At 48.3% G+C, this 18,037-nt stretch overlaps 1 protein-coding gene across 4 annotated transcripts in view; it reads left to right on the top strand.

Annotated features, from left to right (window-relative positions):
• The window catches only part of LOC146871121 (26S proteasome non-ATPase regulatory subunit 11), a 922,247-nt gene that overhangs the window by 304,938 nt on the left and 599,272 nt on the right, over nucleotides 1–18,037 (top strand). The gene's annotated exons all lie outside the window — the stretch shown is intronic.

Here is an 18,037-nt window from a genome sequence, read left to right as displayed (position 1 = left end):
TGTCTTGGGTGTAGGAAAGTGGCTCTGTATATACTGTTTCCAAATAGGTACAGAGTCCACAGCCCCCAGAGGTTTGGCAGAGGCTAAAGTTAGATATAACCTTACTCTCTAAAGTGGTAGCTTGGTTGAACAGTAAGGCAATATCAGAGGACAGTGTAAAGCATTTGTTGTACACACTCAGTCAGCAAATGGTCTCATACTCAAGAACTGAACTCTAGGCCAACGGTTTGTATATAAAAATATATGGCTGTTTTATTTTAGAACCAACAATAGGTATCAAAATATACTTTCTCAGAATGAGATACTTTAGTTAAATACTTTGCAAAAGGTAATTGACTTGGAATGCAATAGTTAGTTTGTTGCAATAGGCAACTCAATTTCAAACACAATAATACATTGAGCTCAATGGGAATTTTAAGTTAAATGCAATTTAATACTTTCAGGATTACTTTTCTAACTCCAGGACTGGATCCTAGATTAAGTCCTGGGACAGTTCTTCGAAACAAGTGAGTAAATACGTTTTAGTTACTGTTGTGATTTGAAAGCAATATTTAGCTATGTGAGAAAGTGCCGTCTTTCTTGCATGGTATGCCCCCACTTTTTGCTAAATTGCTGAATGTACTTCGATTGAGTGTACCCTGGGTTCCTGCCAATCAGGTGCCCAGGGCCTATGTTCCTTCCTTAAACCACACAAACTCCAAATTGGCAAACCCTAGCCACATGTCAGCCCCTAGTAAATGGTACCCAGGGCCTTGTGGCCAGGGAAGGCCTCTAAGGGCTGCAGCACTCATTGTGCCACCCTCAGAGGCACTGTACCCTTACACACACACTGCCCTTGCAGGCTGAGTGTCTGGGTGCAGGACAAAACAAAGAGTCGACATGGCACACATCACTGTGTACCATGCCCATCACCTACACTGCCAAGGCATATGTCAGCCACCCCTCTAGCTGGGTGCATTACGCCTATGGTGTGGACACAGGAGCAGGAGCCCTGTACCCCTACAGAACCCGGGTCCATTCCTGGGCACTGTAAGTGCAGTGCTGTCATTCAAGAGTACATGGTGCTGAGAGCTTGTCAAACACGAGCTCCACAGCACCATATTGACAACACTGAAGCCTGGGAAGTTTGGTATCAAACTTCTCAGCACATTGAACCCACACTGATGCCAGTGTAGGATTTAATGTACTAAGCACCCCAGAGGACATCTTAGAGATGCCCCCTTACAGCTAACTTACAATCCACGTCTGCTCTGAGGCTGCCCAGGCTGCCACACAGCAGACACGTTGCTGGACCCCTGGGTGGGAGAGCCCCTGCTCTCCCAGGCCTGCAACAATGCACATCCTGGGTGAGGTGAGAAATCTCCTCCCCCAGGATGAGCAAAGGGAAGCTTCAAAGGCAGGCCGCCATTTGGAGTTTCCCCATGCCACTGCAACCCCCCACTCTGGCGGGAAGCTTGGCCGGAAACCCCATACAAGGACAGGGGATGTGCCAGCCTGCCCACCCCACCCCTCAGGTGGGGGAGGCGAGGTGAAGCACATCTCCGGGCTCTCGCCATCTTGAAGATGGGAGGCCCTACCCTATCAGGATTAGGCTACTGCCCCCCTCCCACAGGAGAGAGGCAGGATAGGGGGTGTACCCACCCCAGGACAAGGACCCATTGGTCCCTGGCCTTCACCTACCTGTAACGCCCCTAAATCTAGTATTTAGGGGCCCCCTGAACCTTCCTTCCTCAGATTCCAGATAGAAAATTACATGAAGAGCAAGAAGAACAAAGACCTGCCCTGCAGCTGCTAAAAAGAGAAGAAGACACCAACTGCTTAGGCCCCAGCCCTACCGGCCTGTCGACTCTCGAACCTGCACCAGCGCGGCATCTCTCGTGGCCAGCAACCTCACCAACCCCGGAGGACCTGGCTACCTTTTGGCTCTAAGCCCCTGGGACTCCCATGAGTAGAGGCTCTACTCAAGAAACCTATTTTTAACCCCTGGCAGCAGCCCGGAACCGCGGACCCAACACACTCTGCACCAGCCAAGCCTGGCCAGTGCCGGAGTGGACAAAGACCCTGAGGACGACCCCACGGCGACTGTGACCCTGAGTCCGGCACCAAAGGACCCCCCTCGACATCCCGGAGGAAGCCTGCAGCCTCAGAACCAAGTGCCACCCCAACCGCGATCAACCAGAGGGTAAGATTCCCGACGTCAAAAGGCACCCCTGCACCCGGCGCCCTGCGGCCCCCTGTGCCCAATCCCGGGGTACCCACCTAACCTACAACTACCCAACTTACCTCTCGAAGTGGTGGTGGCACCTGAAACATCCTCGTCCCCGAGCCTGCAGCCTTTTTCCAAACCGGAACATTCCCATTGATTTCCATTGAGCGCCCGAAGGCTCAAAAGCACCCTGCACCCAGCCGCCCGAATGGCCCTGGCAGTGCCCTCTCTACACTAACCTACTTCCCCACTTGCCCTGAGTAAGTGACCAGGAGCCCAGCTCCCACAGCCGCGTGGCTTGCCAGACAGCAGCCACCAACCAAGGCCCCCCTATCCCTCATAGGATACCATTGGGCCTAACTCTCTCTGCACCCGGCCGTCCTGAAACCGCTGAGGGTGAACCAACTGTACCTACCTAACACTGGGGGACCCCTGAGTCCATGCCCGGAATTTCAACTCTGCCAGTCGAGTACTTACCCTTAAACCGCTAACTTCATTTTCCTCGTAGGGTAACATTGACTGGCTTTTTCTTCAATAATCTTCTAAGTGTGAACTTTTCAAAACTGCAAAAATTCACCAAAAATCAGCCAAGTGACAAAAACGAATTTACTCACCTGCTCCTAGGTGAGCTCCCAGTGCTGGATCTTGGTGCCCAGCCCTGACCCTGAAAAGTTTTCACAACTATACTTACCTCTAACTCATTTTTCTCCCATAGGAAACCATTGTCTGCTTTTCTGTGAAATTTCTTCTAAGTGTCTATTTTTGCAAATTTGAAATATTCTTTTAAAATCGTACCATTTCTGCAAACGAAATTACTTACCTGTTTTTGGTAAGGACCCCAGTCCTGGGTCTAGGTACCCAGTCCTGGATTACTAAAGTAACGATAAAGTACTCTACCTGCAATTTGAATTTCTTGCCATAGAGATCCATTGAATGTTTTCTTTGAAATATTTTCTAAGTGCTAACTTTTGAAATAGCTAAATATTATTTAAAAATCATTACAGTTATTAAGTCGACTTTCATCACTTGATTCTGAATACTGACCCCAGGCTGGTTCTAGGAGCCAGACCTGGAATTCCAAAAGTAATCTGAAAAGTAATTTATTACAAATAACCTGAATTTACCATTGAGCTCAATGCATTGTTATGTTTAGGAAATAGGATTGTTTATTGCAACCAACTGTGACTGTCTACACAAATTTATTGCTTAAGACAAAAGTATTTATATTCAACCTCTCATTCTGAGAAAGTATATTTTTACCCCCTTTGTGGTTCTAAAAATAAAACAAGCATATATTTTATATATATAAACCATTGGCCTAGAGTTCAGTTATTGAGTGTGTGAAACCATTTGCTGACAGTGTGTACAATAAATGCTTTACACTGTCCTCTGGTACTGCCTTACTGCTCGACCAAGCTACCACTTTTGAGAGTAAGGTCATACCTAACTTTGACCTCTATCAGCCTCTGGGGGACTGTGGACTCTGTACACCCTGTACCTATTAGGGAACAGTATATACAGAGCCACTTTCTCACAAGCTATTTTAAAAGTTGACACTTCGAAACTTTTTCTAATCAAATTACCAATGTTATCTTATGGGAGGAAATTCACTTAGCAGGTAAGTAGGGTTATGGTTACTTTTTCTAGGTCAGTGTTGGATCCTGGATCCAGCACGAGTGTACCACCTATAAGCAGTTGAGAAAAATCGAAATTTCACAGAAAAACAGTCAATGGTTGTGCGAAACTGGCTCTGTATATACTGTTCCCAAATAGGTACAGGGTGTACAGAGTCCACAGTCCCCAGAGGTTTGGCAGAGGTAACCTTACTCTCTAAAGTGGTAGCTTGGTCGAGCAGTAAGGCAGTATTAGAGGACAGTGTGTAAAGCATTTGTTGCACACACTCAGCCAGCAAATGGTCTCACACACTCAATAACTGAACTGTAGGCCAATGGTTTATATATAAAAAATATATGCTTGTTTTATTTTAGAACCAACAATAGGTATTAAAATATACTTTCTCAGAATGAGATGCTTTATATAAATACTTTTGCAATATGCAGTTGACTTGTGTAGAAAGTTACAAGTGGTTGCAATAGGCAACACAATTCTAAACACAATAATGCATTGAGTTCAATGGAAGTTTCAAGTTATTTGCCACAGATTACTTTTAGGATTACTTTTGGAATTCCAGGACTGGATCCTATATTCACTCCTGGGTCAGTAATTGGAATCAAGTGATAAAAGTCGACTTAAGTACTGTGATGATTTTTAGACAATATTTTGCTATTTTAAAAGTTGACACTTAGAAAATATTTCATAGAAAACAGTCAATGATTCCCTGTGGCAGAAAATTCAAATTGCAGGTATAGTATGTTCTCATTACTTTTGTAATCCAATACTGGGTGCCTAGACTCAGTACTGGGGCCTTTATCCAAAACAGGTAAGTAATTACGTTTTCAGATATTATACGATTTTTAAAGAATATTTAAAGATTGCAGAAATTGACACTTAGAAGAAATTTCACAGAAAAACAGTCAATGATTTCCTATGGGAGAAAATTGGGTTACTGATAAGTAAAGTTGTAAGTATTTTTCAGAGTCAGTGCTGGGCACCAAGATCCAGCACTGGGAGCTCACCTAAGAGCAGGTGAGTATTTTCGATTTCGTTACTCGGCTGATTTTTGGTGAATATTTTTAGTTTTGAAAAGTCCACACTTAGAAGAAATTTCAGGAAAAGCCAGTAAATATTACCCTATGGAGAAAATTGACTTATCGGTTTAAAGATAAGTACTCGACTGGCAAAGTTAAGGTTCTGGGCATAGACTCGGGGGTCTCCCAGGGTCAGGTAGGTACAGTTGGTTCACCCTCACCGGCACAAGGGCGGCCGGGTGCAGAGAGAGTTAGGCCCAATGTTATCCTTAGAGAGGTAGGGGGGGCCTTGGTTGGTGGCTGCTGACTAGCGGTCCACGCGACTGTGGGAGCTGGGCTCCTGGTCACTTACTCAGGGCAAGTGGGGAAGTAGATAGGTGTAGAGGTTACACTGCCAGGGCCACTCGGGCGGCTGGGTGCAGGGTGCTTTTGAGCCTTAGGGTGCTCAATTCATTTCAATGGGAAATCTCCGGTTTAGAAAGACTGCAAACTCGGGGACGAAGATTCTTCAGGTGCCACCACTACTTCGAGAGGTAAGTTGGGTAGTTGGAGGATAGGTAGGTAACCCGGGATTGGGCACAGGGGGCCGCGGGGCGCCAGGTGCAGGGGTGCCTTTTGGTGTCAGGAAATCTTACTCTCTGTTGATCGCGGTTGGGGGGGCATCTGGTTCTGAGGCTGCAGGCTTCTTCAGGAGTGTCGAGGGAGGTCCTTGGGTGCCGGACAAGGGGTCACAGTCGCCGTGGGGTCGTCCTCGTGGTCTTTGTTCACTCTGGCACAGGCCAGGCTTTGTTGGGGCAGAGTGTGCTGGGTTCGTGGTTCTGGGCTGCTGCCAGGGATTAGAAGTAGATTTTAAGGAGAGCCTCTACTCATGGGAGTCACAGGGGTTTAGAGTCAAAAGGTAGCCAGGTCCTCCGGGGTTTGTGAGGTTGCTGGCCACAAGAGATGCCGGGTTGGAGCAGGTTCGAGGGTCGACAGGACAGTAGGGCTGGGGCCAAAGCAGTTGGTGTCTTCCTCTTCTTAGCAGCTGCAGGGCAGGTATTCTTTCTTCTTGCTCTTCTCTGTATTTCGGGATCTGGGGAAGGAAGGTTCAGGGTGCCCCTAAATACTAGATTTAGGGGCATTACAGGTAGGTGAAGGGCAGGGACCAATGGGTCCCTGTCCTGGAGTTGGTACACCCCCTATCCAGCTTCTGAACACTCTGTAGGGGCTGTTAGGGAGATGGCAGGGAGAGGGGCCAAGGGGATGGATTTCTAAAATGGTATTGAGACAATGTGGTATTTTGGTCAACGTCCTAGTAAGTCAAATCACTCAGCCTACAATCGACGCCCAAAGTAAAAGCTTTGAAAAACAGGATGCAATTCCAAATGCAGCTACTGGATGGCAACATAAGTATTATTTCACAGTATTAGATTCCAGAACAGAACAAGCTGCAATGTTTTTGCAAGTAAATAAACTGTGTATTATTCTCCCCATATACGGTCTAATTTCAGCAAAAACATGTGTACGAACATTGTAATCTCTTATGAAAGCAAGCTGGTTATGTAATCAGCCCCACAGCGAAGAGTTTGGAACTCTGAAAATATACTTCAGTTGTGAGAGAGTTGGGCTGGATTGTATGACCACTTTTGGGTGCATCAAAGCCTTCTCCCAGTCCTTGACCTGGAGTTTGCCTAAATCGAATTTCCACCTCCTCCTCATTCCTGCAATATTGTGTACAATTCGGTCATCGAAGTTAGACCGCAGTGAATGAATTTAGGAACCAGGCCTCCATCCTAATTGTATTGCACAAATGGTAATTTTAGGACTGATCAAGAAGATGCCTTTTAAAGAATTGCTAAATCCCAATGCTCACCAGCCCCAGGTGGCGAAACCAATTTTGGCTGCAAATTCATCTTGAGTGAAATGAACTGAAACATGCAAGCTGTAACCCCTGAGGCCCCTGTAGTTAATTTATTAACAGCTGGAATGGTTTATTTGTCTCAGATATTTACAGCTGAAGACACACCTGTGAAAATGTTTACCTGTATTGATGAATTTGTAGTTGGGTGTGTTGTATAAATAGAGTATTTCAAAAATCAAACACCTAAGGATAATTCTTTAAAGCTTAATTGACCCAAGTTGCAGTTTAACATATAGTAGTGAATCACACATTCCCAATGTTTCTCTATAATATCAGATTATAAAACTGTAATGCATGCAATATAACTGGGCCAGAGGAAGAGAAAATCAAGAGATGTATTTTAAAACAATTCAAACGTACAGTGGAAGAAATAAATAACTAAGATTGCAGTGGTTTTGAGGTGACTTGAATTGGGTGTTCCTTTTGAACGTGCATAGTAGACTTTGAATATTGAGTCTCCTCAGTAATCTCTTTGATTCTGATTCTGGCTGGGGTTGAGATCTTAGGTGTTTTTCTGTGCTGTAGGAAGGACCCTTTTATTTATTTATTTTTTTACCTGGTCACCCGCCCTTTCTTTTATTTTACCTTGGTATTTGGTGTGATTTCAACTGGAAGTGCACTGGGTAACTGCCAACCAGGTGCTCAGTGCCAGATATCTTTCCCAAACTGTACAATTGTTTCCCCAATTGTCAGTACCTTTAGTACCCTTTGTATGTCCCGAGTAAATGATACCCCTGGTACCTAGGGCCTGAGGTACTAAAGAGGGACCCTAAGGGCTGCAGCACAAATTGTGCCACCCTTGGAGACTCCTCACCAAAGTCATGCAAAACTATTGTTGCAGACTGCGTGGTTTTGTGCAGACATAAGTGAAAACATAACTTGGCACCTATTCCTGTGTGCCTTGTCCTCTACTACTGCATGTGATATTTTTAGTTACCCTTACAGCAGTCCTTACAGCCCAAGGCAGGGTGCATTATATTTATATATATATGTTCGAGGCATATGAGCTGCAGATTATACACTGTGCATAGCTCGCCATCTGGTGTTGGGCCAAGATGTTTGCAGTTTGTTTTTCCTCTTGGAAAGTCTTTGGAAGTCACGAGTTCGGTGACTCCTCCTCTGGTTCGTATTGCGCATGGGCTTCGGCTCCATCCTCAGATTGTTTTTTTTCCGCCATCGGGCTCGGATGTAATACTTCGCGCTCCGGTTCCGAACTTCCCAGTTCAACGATCGACGCAAAAATCCTTGCTCATCGAGCTTCTTCAGATAATAAATCATCTTACTCATCTTCTCTTCGGCACTTCTTCGATTCCGGTCATCGACGGCAGCCTTCGGGCCTATTCCGGCTCTGGTCTCGGCTGATGGAAAGAACTCCCTTCAAGAAGTGCCCTCGATGTGGGTCCAAGTTTCCCCACACCGATCTTCATGAGGTGTGCAACCTTTGCCTCTCCCCAGAACACGAGACCCGAGACTGTCCCGCCTGCAAGTCTTTTCGCTCAAAAAAGACCATTCGAGATAGACGGGCTAGACGCAACCTCCGCTCCAGTCGACATCTTCGGGGACGACGTCGAAGCTCCGGGACAGCAGGACGTCGAACAGGAGGATGACTACTTCGTCAGCGCTTCCGAGGCCGACGACTCAGATGTGGAGGACATCACCCCGGCGCAGCGGGTCGTGAGTACAATACCCCCTCCCACGCCGATAACGAAAAAGGCTTCGGTCACACCTTCGTCTCAGGGCCTAGGCAAGAACAAGGACACTGCTTCTCACGCCCCACCTTCGGGCCTGGTAAAGAAGCCTATTAAGCCTTCCGGCAGCTCGGGCTCGAGCCAGCCGACCACCGGTGCCGAGAAACAACCTTCGGCACCGAAGAAAAAAGCGGCCTCCACCTCCACACCGAACCCGACACCGAAGTCTTCGGTGTCGAAATCTGCTCCTCTGGCGCCGGCCAAACATCACAAGGCCCTCTGCACCGACACTCCCGTGCCTAGGCCTTCTTCGGCACCGACCAAAAAATCAGAGGTTCCAAAGAAGCACGGCTTCGATAAGCCTAAAAAGCCTTCGGCCCCGAAACCTTCGGCACCGACCGAACAACCAGTGTCGCAGGAACTTTTCACACCGGATCCTCTGCAAAAAAACCACTCACCAAGGATCCGAAAACTGGACACTTGACATTGTCTTCAAAAAAGAGACACTTGTACAAACCAGCTCCACCTCCAAAGAGAAAGGACATTGCTACCTCTCCTTTCAGGGTGCCTTCCCCACCTCCTCCACCCTCTCCACCTCATCGTTCCCCCACCTTGTCTCCTGTCCCAGACGATTTGGGAGACCCTTATTATGATCCAGCAGATGTGCCATAAGACCCCACCCCTACTGGATCTCCAGACCCATGGGATAATTATAACAATCCGGACATCCCAGATGTCCCACAGGATGACCTTTACCCATCTAGGCCATCCCCACCTGAAGATTCCTTGTGTTTTCACCATTTGTTACAACGGGCGGCACACTAACACGGGGTGGAGTTACATACTGACCCAGTGGAGGAGGATTTTCTCCTAGACACCTTTGACGATGCACATAGGTCTACTGCCATTCTACCTATGTTAAAGTGCGTCATTAAACATGCCCTGAGGTTTTTAAAGACCCAGTCAGGGCCAGGGTCCTAAACCCTCGTATAGAGAAGAAATACAAAGCCGCCCCCACAGACCCTTCTTACATTAAAGGCCCTGCACCATTGGATTCCCTAGTGGTATCTACAGCTAGGAAGCGCCCAAATTCTCAGGCGTCAGGCGAAGCACCCCCACCTGACAAAGAGTCCAAGCTCCTAGACGCGTCAGGGAAGCGCACTGCGTCACATGCTGCCAATATATGGCGTATCGCCAATACGCAAGCACTGTTGGCCCGATACGACAGGGCGCATTACGATGAGCTAGAGACCATCATGCACCATCTCCCTGAAAAGTACAAGACTAGGGCTAATGAACTGATTCAAGAGGGAAAAACAATAACTAATACCTCGATACGCTGTGCCCTAGATGCAGCAGATACAGCCTCCAGGGCCATAAATACCAGTGTCCTTCTCAGTCGCCATGCCTGGCTCAGGGTTTCAGGGTTTAAACCGGAGGTACAAGCCTCTATATTAAACCACCCATTCGACCAAGATCATCAGTTTGGCCCCAAAGTAGACGAAGCCCTCAAAGATGAAAAAAGATACAGACACGGCGAAATCCATGGGATCCCTGCAGTCACATACTCCCAGGCGCTCCTTTCGCCGCTCTTCCTTTCGGGGCACGGGCAGAGGCTACTCCTCGGATAGTGCATCCACGTCCTACAAATCCCCTCCTCAATCTACCTTCACAAAGGGTTATCAAAGAGGCGGATACAGAGGCAATAATAATAAGGGCAGAGGCAAAACAAATACCGCCCGCTCTGCCACACCTCCTGCCCAATGACTTATCCCCGCTCCCTCCAGACCATTCCACTCCGGTCGGAGGCAGAATACAACATTTCCTTCACGTCTGGGAGACAATCACCTCAGACAGATGGGTGACACAAATTATTCAGTCAGGGTATTGCCTAGAATTAACATCTACCCCCCAAAACATTCCACCCAGGCACCGCCCTATGTCTCAAGAACATACTGCGCTACTTACACAAGATGTGATCTCCCTCCTGCAAAAAGGAGCAATAGAGCAGGTCCCCATAAATCAACAAAATTTAGGGGTCTACTCCCTGTACTTTCTGATCTACGACCTATCCTAGATCTCAGACCTCTAAACACCTACATACATTCAGACCATTTTCACATGGTAACCCTTCAACAGATTCTTCCACTCCTCTCCCAGAACGATTTTCTCACCACTCTGGATTTGAAAGACGCATACTTTCACATCCCAGTACGCCAGTCTCACAGAAAGTACCTCAGATTTGTGGTGGACGGACAACACTACCAGTTCAAGGTGCTACCGTTCGGGGTAACAACAGCACCAAGGGTTTTCACCAAGTGCCTGGCAGTAGTGGCTGCACACCTCAGAAGACAGCACATTCACGTCTTCCCGTATCTGGACGATTGGCTGATAAAAGCCACGTCCTACCAACAATGTGTGCAACATACCGCCGCTACGGTCCAACTACTTCACCAGCTAGGTTTCACGGTGAACCATCAAAAATCCCACCTGGTACCATCACACACAAAACAATATCTCGGAGCCACCATAGACACCTCAAAAGCCATAGCCTATCCCAATCCTGCCAGGATTGCAAAAATACAGGCTCTGCGTCAAAAATTCCTATGTCAACACTCTCTTCCAGCAAGAGTGTTTATGCAGCTCATAGGGATGATGGCCTCTTGCATCTTTATAGTGCCCCATGCAAGACTCCAAATGCGTCCACTCCAGGAGTGCTTAGTGCGCCAGTGGAACCAGGCCCAGGGACAACTGACAGATCTGGTATTGGTAGACGGTCGCACCCATCGCTCTCTGCAGTGGTGGAACACCACAAATCTTTCCAGAGGTCGACCGTTCCTGGACCCGGTCCCACAAATAATCCTAACAGATGCATCGCTCTCCGGCTGGGGAGCTCATCTGTTACATCTCACAGCACAAGGCACATGGACGCCGCAACAGAAGTTTCTCCACATCAACCATCTGGAGTTACTGGCGATCTTCCTCGCCCTAAAATCCTTCCAGATGCAGATTTCAGGCAAGGCAGTCCTCATTCGCGCAGACAACATGACTGCCATGTACTACATTCAAAAACAGGGGGGCACACACTCTCCACAGCTCTCTGTTAGCACAGAGCATATGGAGATGGGCAATTCCACAAAAGATTTTTCTCCTAGCCCAACACGTCCCAGGAGTCAAAAACACCGTGGCAGATCTGCTCAGCAGGTACACACAGTAGATCCACGAGTGGGAACTTCACCCACAAGTTCTTCACCCGTTCTTTCAGAAGTGGGGGCATCCACACATAGACCTCTTCGCCACCCACGAAAACAAAAAATGCCCAAGCTTCGCCGCCAGATATCCACACCCATTGTCCAAAGGCAATGCGATATGGATGAACTGGTCAAACAAATTTGCATACGCTTTTCCACCTCTCCCACTAATTCCATTAGTGGTGCAAAAGCTACAACAGCATTCCCTAACTCTGATCCTAGTAGCTCCAACATGGGCCAGACAACCGTGGTACACCACACTGCTTGAACTCTCAGTAGTACCACACCAAAAGCTACACCTCTCACCATGCCTCCTAACCCAGAACCATGGAGAGATCAGGCACCCGGACCCAGCTCAGCTCAACCTTACGATCTGGCTCCTGAGGTCCTAGAATTTGGATACCTTAACCTTCCCCCTGATTGCATGAACATTATCAGGGAAGCTAGACGCCCTACTACTAGGGCATGCTATGCAGCAAAGTGGAAAAGATTTGTTGTTTACTGCCACAACAACACAATCAATCCGTTAAATGCATCCATACAGCACATTATATGTTATTTACTCCATTTACAAAGGTGTAACCTAGCATATACTTCCATTCGGTTACACCTCGCTGCAATTGCTGCTTATTTACAGAACAGGCAGCTCCTCTCACTTTTCAAAGTGCCTGCCATCAAAGCCTTTATGGAAGGCCTCAAAAGAGTAATTCCACCCAGAGTACCACCCTCACCTGTCTGGAACCTGAATATAGTCCTCACACGGTTAATGGGACCCCCTTTCGAACCATTACATAAATGTGAGCTGCAATTTCTCACATGGAAAACAGCTTTTCTAGTGGCCATCACTTCCCTCAGAAGGGTTAGTGAAATACAAGCACTCACTATACAGGAACCTTTTCTCCAGATGCATCAGAACAAGGTTGTACTCCGCACCAACCCCAAATTTCTACCCAAAGTCATTTCTCCATTCCATCTAAACCAGTCGGTAGGATTACCAGTCTTTTTATCGCAACCCCAAACAGTTGCGGAAAGGGCCTTACACACACTGGATGTTGAAAGGGCTTTACTTTACTACATCCAAAGGACACACCCTTTCAGGAAAACCAAACAGCTATTTGTCTCCTTCTCCCCACCAACCCTATTTCTAAATCAGGGATAGCTAGGTGGATTGTAAAATGCATACAGATTTGCTACCACAAAGCATAACGAACGCTATCTGTTCCCCCGAAAGCCCACTCTACAAGGAAGATAGGGGCTTCTATGGCTTTCCTGGGTGTGAGAAGTTGGCCTGGTATATGATGTTCACTAGTTAAAGTGACCACCTTGTACCATGCCAAGCAACCCTTATGGTGTGGTTGTAAGTCAACCTTTTCGGACCAGCTGCCCTAGTGGTAGCGTAGGCTAAGCAATCTTTGAGGCTTAACTCGTTTAGGCGTGTTAAGCAAGCTGTTTTACCATATGTAACCCCCCTTTATACCAATGAAAGGACACCACACAGATATATATTCAAAATATATATGTATTTATTACTCAAAGTATCCCCTAGACTCTTTATGAGCACAGGAGCACAAATCGTTAAACAAGAAAGTATCACAATATACAGAAGTTGCACTTTATATGGATAGGCCCTGGTGGCCACTCAAACCATATACTAAAATAGTGGTATAAGTACCACGAACAGGAAAGGAAAAAGGCCTAGGGCCTCCAGAATCGCTGGGCCTACAAGGAGCTAACTTTAGTTAGTGACCAGGAGGTCCACGGGTCGCGTGTGCAGCGAGGAAAGTTACACGCGGGCTCCCATAGGTTTTCAATGGGTGCGTAAAAGTTCAAAAGTTACTGCTAGAAGGGTCTTCTGGTTGGACTACGAAATCAAGACTTCAAACCTAGACATTAGAGATGTCACTCTACACTTGTGCACCGGAGTGCCAGCTTTACCTCACCCACAGGAAGCGGGTGCATAGGGCTCGAAGTGCGTCGGGTTTCGTCTCTGTTCAATGGAGCCCGACGACAAAGATGCTGCAGGCGGTCGGTCCAGAAGAGATGCGGTGGATCCAAGGGTGGATCGGAAGTGTAGAAGATCTGTAAGCAGAGGGGACAGTGTTCAGTCACTAGCCAGTGACCGGCGTGGCACCAGGTAGGTACCAGGCGATGTCTGGTGCAAACAGGTGAAGAGGTGTAGCTTGTCTCTGCAGCCACGTGGTCCCTGAAGGTCGACTACGCCCAGGAGTCGGTTCACGAGCTGTCCCACGCAGGCTCTCGCTGTCGGCGACTCAGAAGAAGCAAACAAGCCTTGGCAAAAGCAGGAGTCGCAGAAATCGAAGAAAGCTTGTAGCTCTGACCAGCAAGGTCAGAGGGGCTGCTCCTTTGGAGGGAAGCAGGTGCCAGTCTGGAGCAACCAGACCAGCGTCGTAGTTTTCAAAAAGGTTCGCCAAGATGGCCACTAGCCAACGGGCCAGGGACCGGATAGGCGCGTCGAGTCGCAAAGTGCAGAGGGGTCCCACGCAGATCGTGGAGATGCTGGAGGGCTCACCTTTGGTGCAGATGCTACTCGGATGTTGGGCTTCTCAGGACCCAAAGCACAACTCGGAGGGAGCTTCTGTTGTCGCGCTTGCAGCTTGTCGAGTGTCTTCCAAGATGGCTGGCTCCACGTGTCTCGGTGCCTCCACGGGTTTCTTCTTTGCAAGGACTGTGGATCGGGCGGTGAGAGGTCAGGAGGTCCACTTCTTGTCGGTCTCTGGGCTCGGGCTCCGGCAGGAGGCGGCGGCAAAGCGGACGCCGTGTTGCTGGATGGTGCTTGCGTTAGCAAGATGATCACTCCCTGACCGTAGGGGAGATTTCCTTCAGTCTTCTGTGCAGCAGAACGTCGAAGTTCCCGTCTTCTTAGTTTCAAGTTGATTCCAGGATGTCTGAAGTCTTAGGACACAGCTCCTACCTTTAAGCGGTTTCTAGGGGCCGGACTACCTGCTAGGTCCCTCCCTAAGGGTGGGACCAGGAAGGGGGGTGGTTACACCCCCAATCCTTTGTCCAGCTCGCCCCAGGTCTGGGGCTGGTGTGCCCCAGGACCGGTTTGAACTGGCATATGCTCCGAGGCTCCTTGTGAGCCTCAGGCATGTCTGATTCTATTCAAGCCCTACCTGACCCATACACAAAATCCTGTCTGGGGTGGTGCTCGCACCTCCCCTGGCAGGAAACCCTTTGTCCACGTCTCCCAAGCTGGAAGGACTCCCAGCAGCAGGAGGGCAGACTTGTGTCGGTGGTGGCAGTGTACATTTTGTGGAGCTGAGGCTATGTCTGATTTTACCCGGGTTTCAGGATCTGTACATGTCGTGTCCCTCTAGAAGGGTGGAATGCTAACCCCGTTGCCAGAATTGGCGAGGGCTTAGTATCCCAATTCGTATGACACCTTACTCTACATGTTTTGATAAAGCCAAACCAAAGATAGTATTTACCCGCGAGGTTCATAATGTACTTAAGAGTATATGGTATGGCGATATCTGGAAACGGTAGAAGGAAGTTGTTCTGACCACTGCAGACAGGCTCAGCTCATGCCAGAGCACCATCTCACATGAAACCAAGCACTCTGCCTTCAGGATTGTTAATGCCTGCCATAGGAGTGACTTATAGGTTACCAGGTGTCCCATTTAAGGTTAGGTATAGGTATACTCCTAAGTAAGAGGTGGATACACCAACTTACCCCAGCTGAGTGATCAGCCAGTTGTGTCAAATTGTTAGGCCACGCCAGGGGTGGCACAATACATGCTTCAGCCCCTGGTAGGCCTTAGATACACCAATGCCCTGGGTACCTAGTGTACACTGGTACAGGGGCTCACAGGGTGATCCAGTTCCAATTGGTTATGCAGCTAAAGTGCATAGTGTCAATTTAGTAGAGAGAACAGCAGGCTGGGGGTCTGATTAGCAGGCCCACAGCCTCAGTATGTCAAAAACCAGTGAAGCAAACATTTGGGGTGACCATAGGATAGCAGACCCTACTCCTACACTAGGGAACATACCACTACATGACATCTGCAAAGCAGCGACATGGTCAACACCGCACACCTTCACAAAACATTAGTGTGTAGATGTGCAAACCAAGCAACAAGCTATTGTGGGCCAAGCTGTACTAAAAACACTGTTTCAAACAACTGCAACGGATGCCGGTTGTCGCCGCTAGGGTTGGGTACTGCTATATAATCTATGCAGAGTGTATAATCTGCAGCTCATATGCCTCGAACGGAATATGCTACTTACCAGTATGCATCTGTTTTTGGCATGTAGAGCTGCAGATCTATACACGGCCACATGCCTCCCCGGCTACCTGTATCCGTTCCAGTCTTATCTTATTTAGATACTATACACATGGGTTTCTTTACTGTTACTACTACGCTCCATCTTTCCCTGCTGGCGAAAAACAATCTGAGGATGGAGCCGAAGCCCATGCGCAATACGAACCAGAGGAGGAGTCACTGAACCCGTGACTTCCAAAGACTTTCCAAGAGGAAAAACAAACTGCAAACATCCGGGCCCAACACCAGATGGCGAGCTATGCACAGTGTATAGATCTGCAGCTCTACATGCCAAGAACAGATGCATACTGGTAAGTAGCATATTCCTTTTTTAAAATCTTTTAATAACAAATTCGACAGAAGTACAGTTCCGCAAAAAGAATAGATGGAATTACAGTGGGGCCAATTACTTATACAGATACAGTAGGATAATTCATTGAAAATCACGGAGAGGGGGCATCATCACAGTCGAAATTACAGGGTGGAACACATTAACACGGTATTCATTCCAGGGGTCCCATATCTTGGACCATTTTCGGGGGCAGCCTCGGGCCATGTATACAGTCTTTTCCCTCAGCATACACCAATCAAGGTCCTTCTTCCAGTCCGTGGTTGTGGGTGCATGCGAGGCCGCCCCCAGAGCTGAGCATGTTCCGTTTAGCAACCATGTAGCCGAGTGTGACCCACTGTGTAGTGTGCATGGTGAGGTCAGTGGGCTCCCAGATGTTAAGGAGGTATCTGCGCGCTTCTGGCTTAATCTCAACCCCCAACGTTTCACCCATCAACTCGTGTATCTTCTGCCAGTATTCTTGGATTGGCTCACAGTGCCATATTATGTGCATGAACGTGTCCATTTGGGTGCATCCCCGCCTGCAGGACCCATTCGTTTGCCCACCCATATGCAACAATTAGGGACCTGTAATGTAAATTCTGTGCAGGATCTTCAGTTGCACTAAGCGGAGCCGTGCTGGGATCGCAACAGTTTTGCAGCGTGAATCTTTCTGGATTCACTATGCTGTGCATTATTCCGCGATCTGGTGGTTGGGTCCGGATTCGTAGTCTTTCTTTTGTTTTTTGTTTTTTTGTTTTTTTTGGAGCCCAGGTGGGCGTCGACGTCCCACCATTTGGTGCACCTCTCGTGACGTCGTCGTGCTTTCTGCGTAAGTCCCATCTTTGGGGTGCCATCTTCAGATTCTTTTTTCCGCCGTTGGGTCTGGATCGTCATCGAGAAGCTCCAGAGTTTTGTAAGAAGGAAAATACGCGAGTTTCATCGAAGGAGAATTTTTAGAAGACTACAGAGAGAAAGGTATTACAGCCGGGACGACGAAGGAGGGGGATCCTCGAAATTCTTCGATGCCCATAGGAAAATGCGCACTCAGAGGCTCGGAGCGCAATGGACAAGACACTATTTAAGTTCTGCCCTAACTGCCACCACAAGTACGCGCAGAAGGGCCAACATCTGGTCTGCAACCTTTGCCTGCCGTTCGACCACGAGAGCAAGGACTGCAACTCCTGTTCCGCTTTCGCGCCGAAGACTCTCCGGGTGAGAGAACGCAGAGGAGAGCCAACTTCAGCATGGAAGGCAAGGGTAAGGCCCCGTCACTGTACAATCTGGGCCTCTCTACCGACTATGAAGACAATATTGCCGAGGGACCTGATGTCTTCACGGTCGCAGAGACCGATAAGAAAACGCCTGACGAGGTAAGAGACACGTCGAGTGCAAAACCACCAAAAGGTCCCCGATAATCGGAAGGTGACTCTCGAAAAAATGAGTCCAAGTCCTCGAAGGAAACACCGGTGCCGAAAATTTCGACATCCGCCAGTGGTTCAAAGGACAGAAGGCCGAGCGGATCCTTCGAGAAGGACTCCCAGGTGCCAAAAGCCGCCGAGAGACAGAGTTCGTCGAAACAGACCCACGAGGTGGGACGTTCGGCGACGAAAGACAAGGCCGCGTCGACGCAAGCTCCGTCTAAGAGACCTGTGGTCGACGCCGAGCACATCTCAAGCATGGAAAAGAAAAAGAGAAGGCTCGAGGCGGAGATGGAGAGCATCCTTCAGAGG

The sequence above is a fragment of the Triturus cristatus genome, chromosome 1_1, assembly GCF_964204655.1.
Source record: "Triturus cristatus chromosome 1_1, aTriCri1.1, whole genome shotgun sequence".
NCBI classification, from domain to species: Eukaryota; Metazoa; Chordata; class Amphibia; order Caudata; family Salamandridae; genus Triturus; species Triturus cristatus.
The sequence above is the reverse complement of the archived record's forward strand: the minus strand, read 5'-3'. Positions and strand labels throughout refer to the sequence as shown.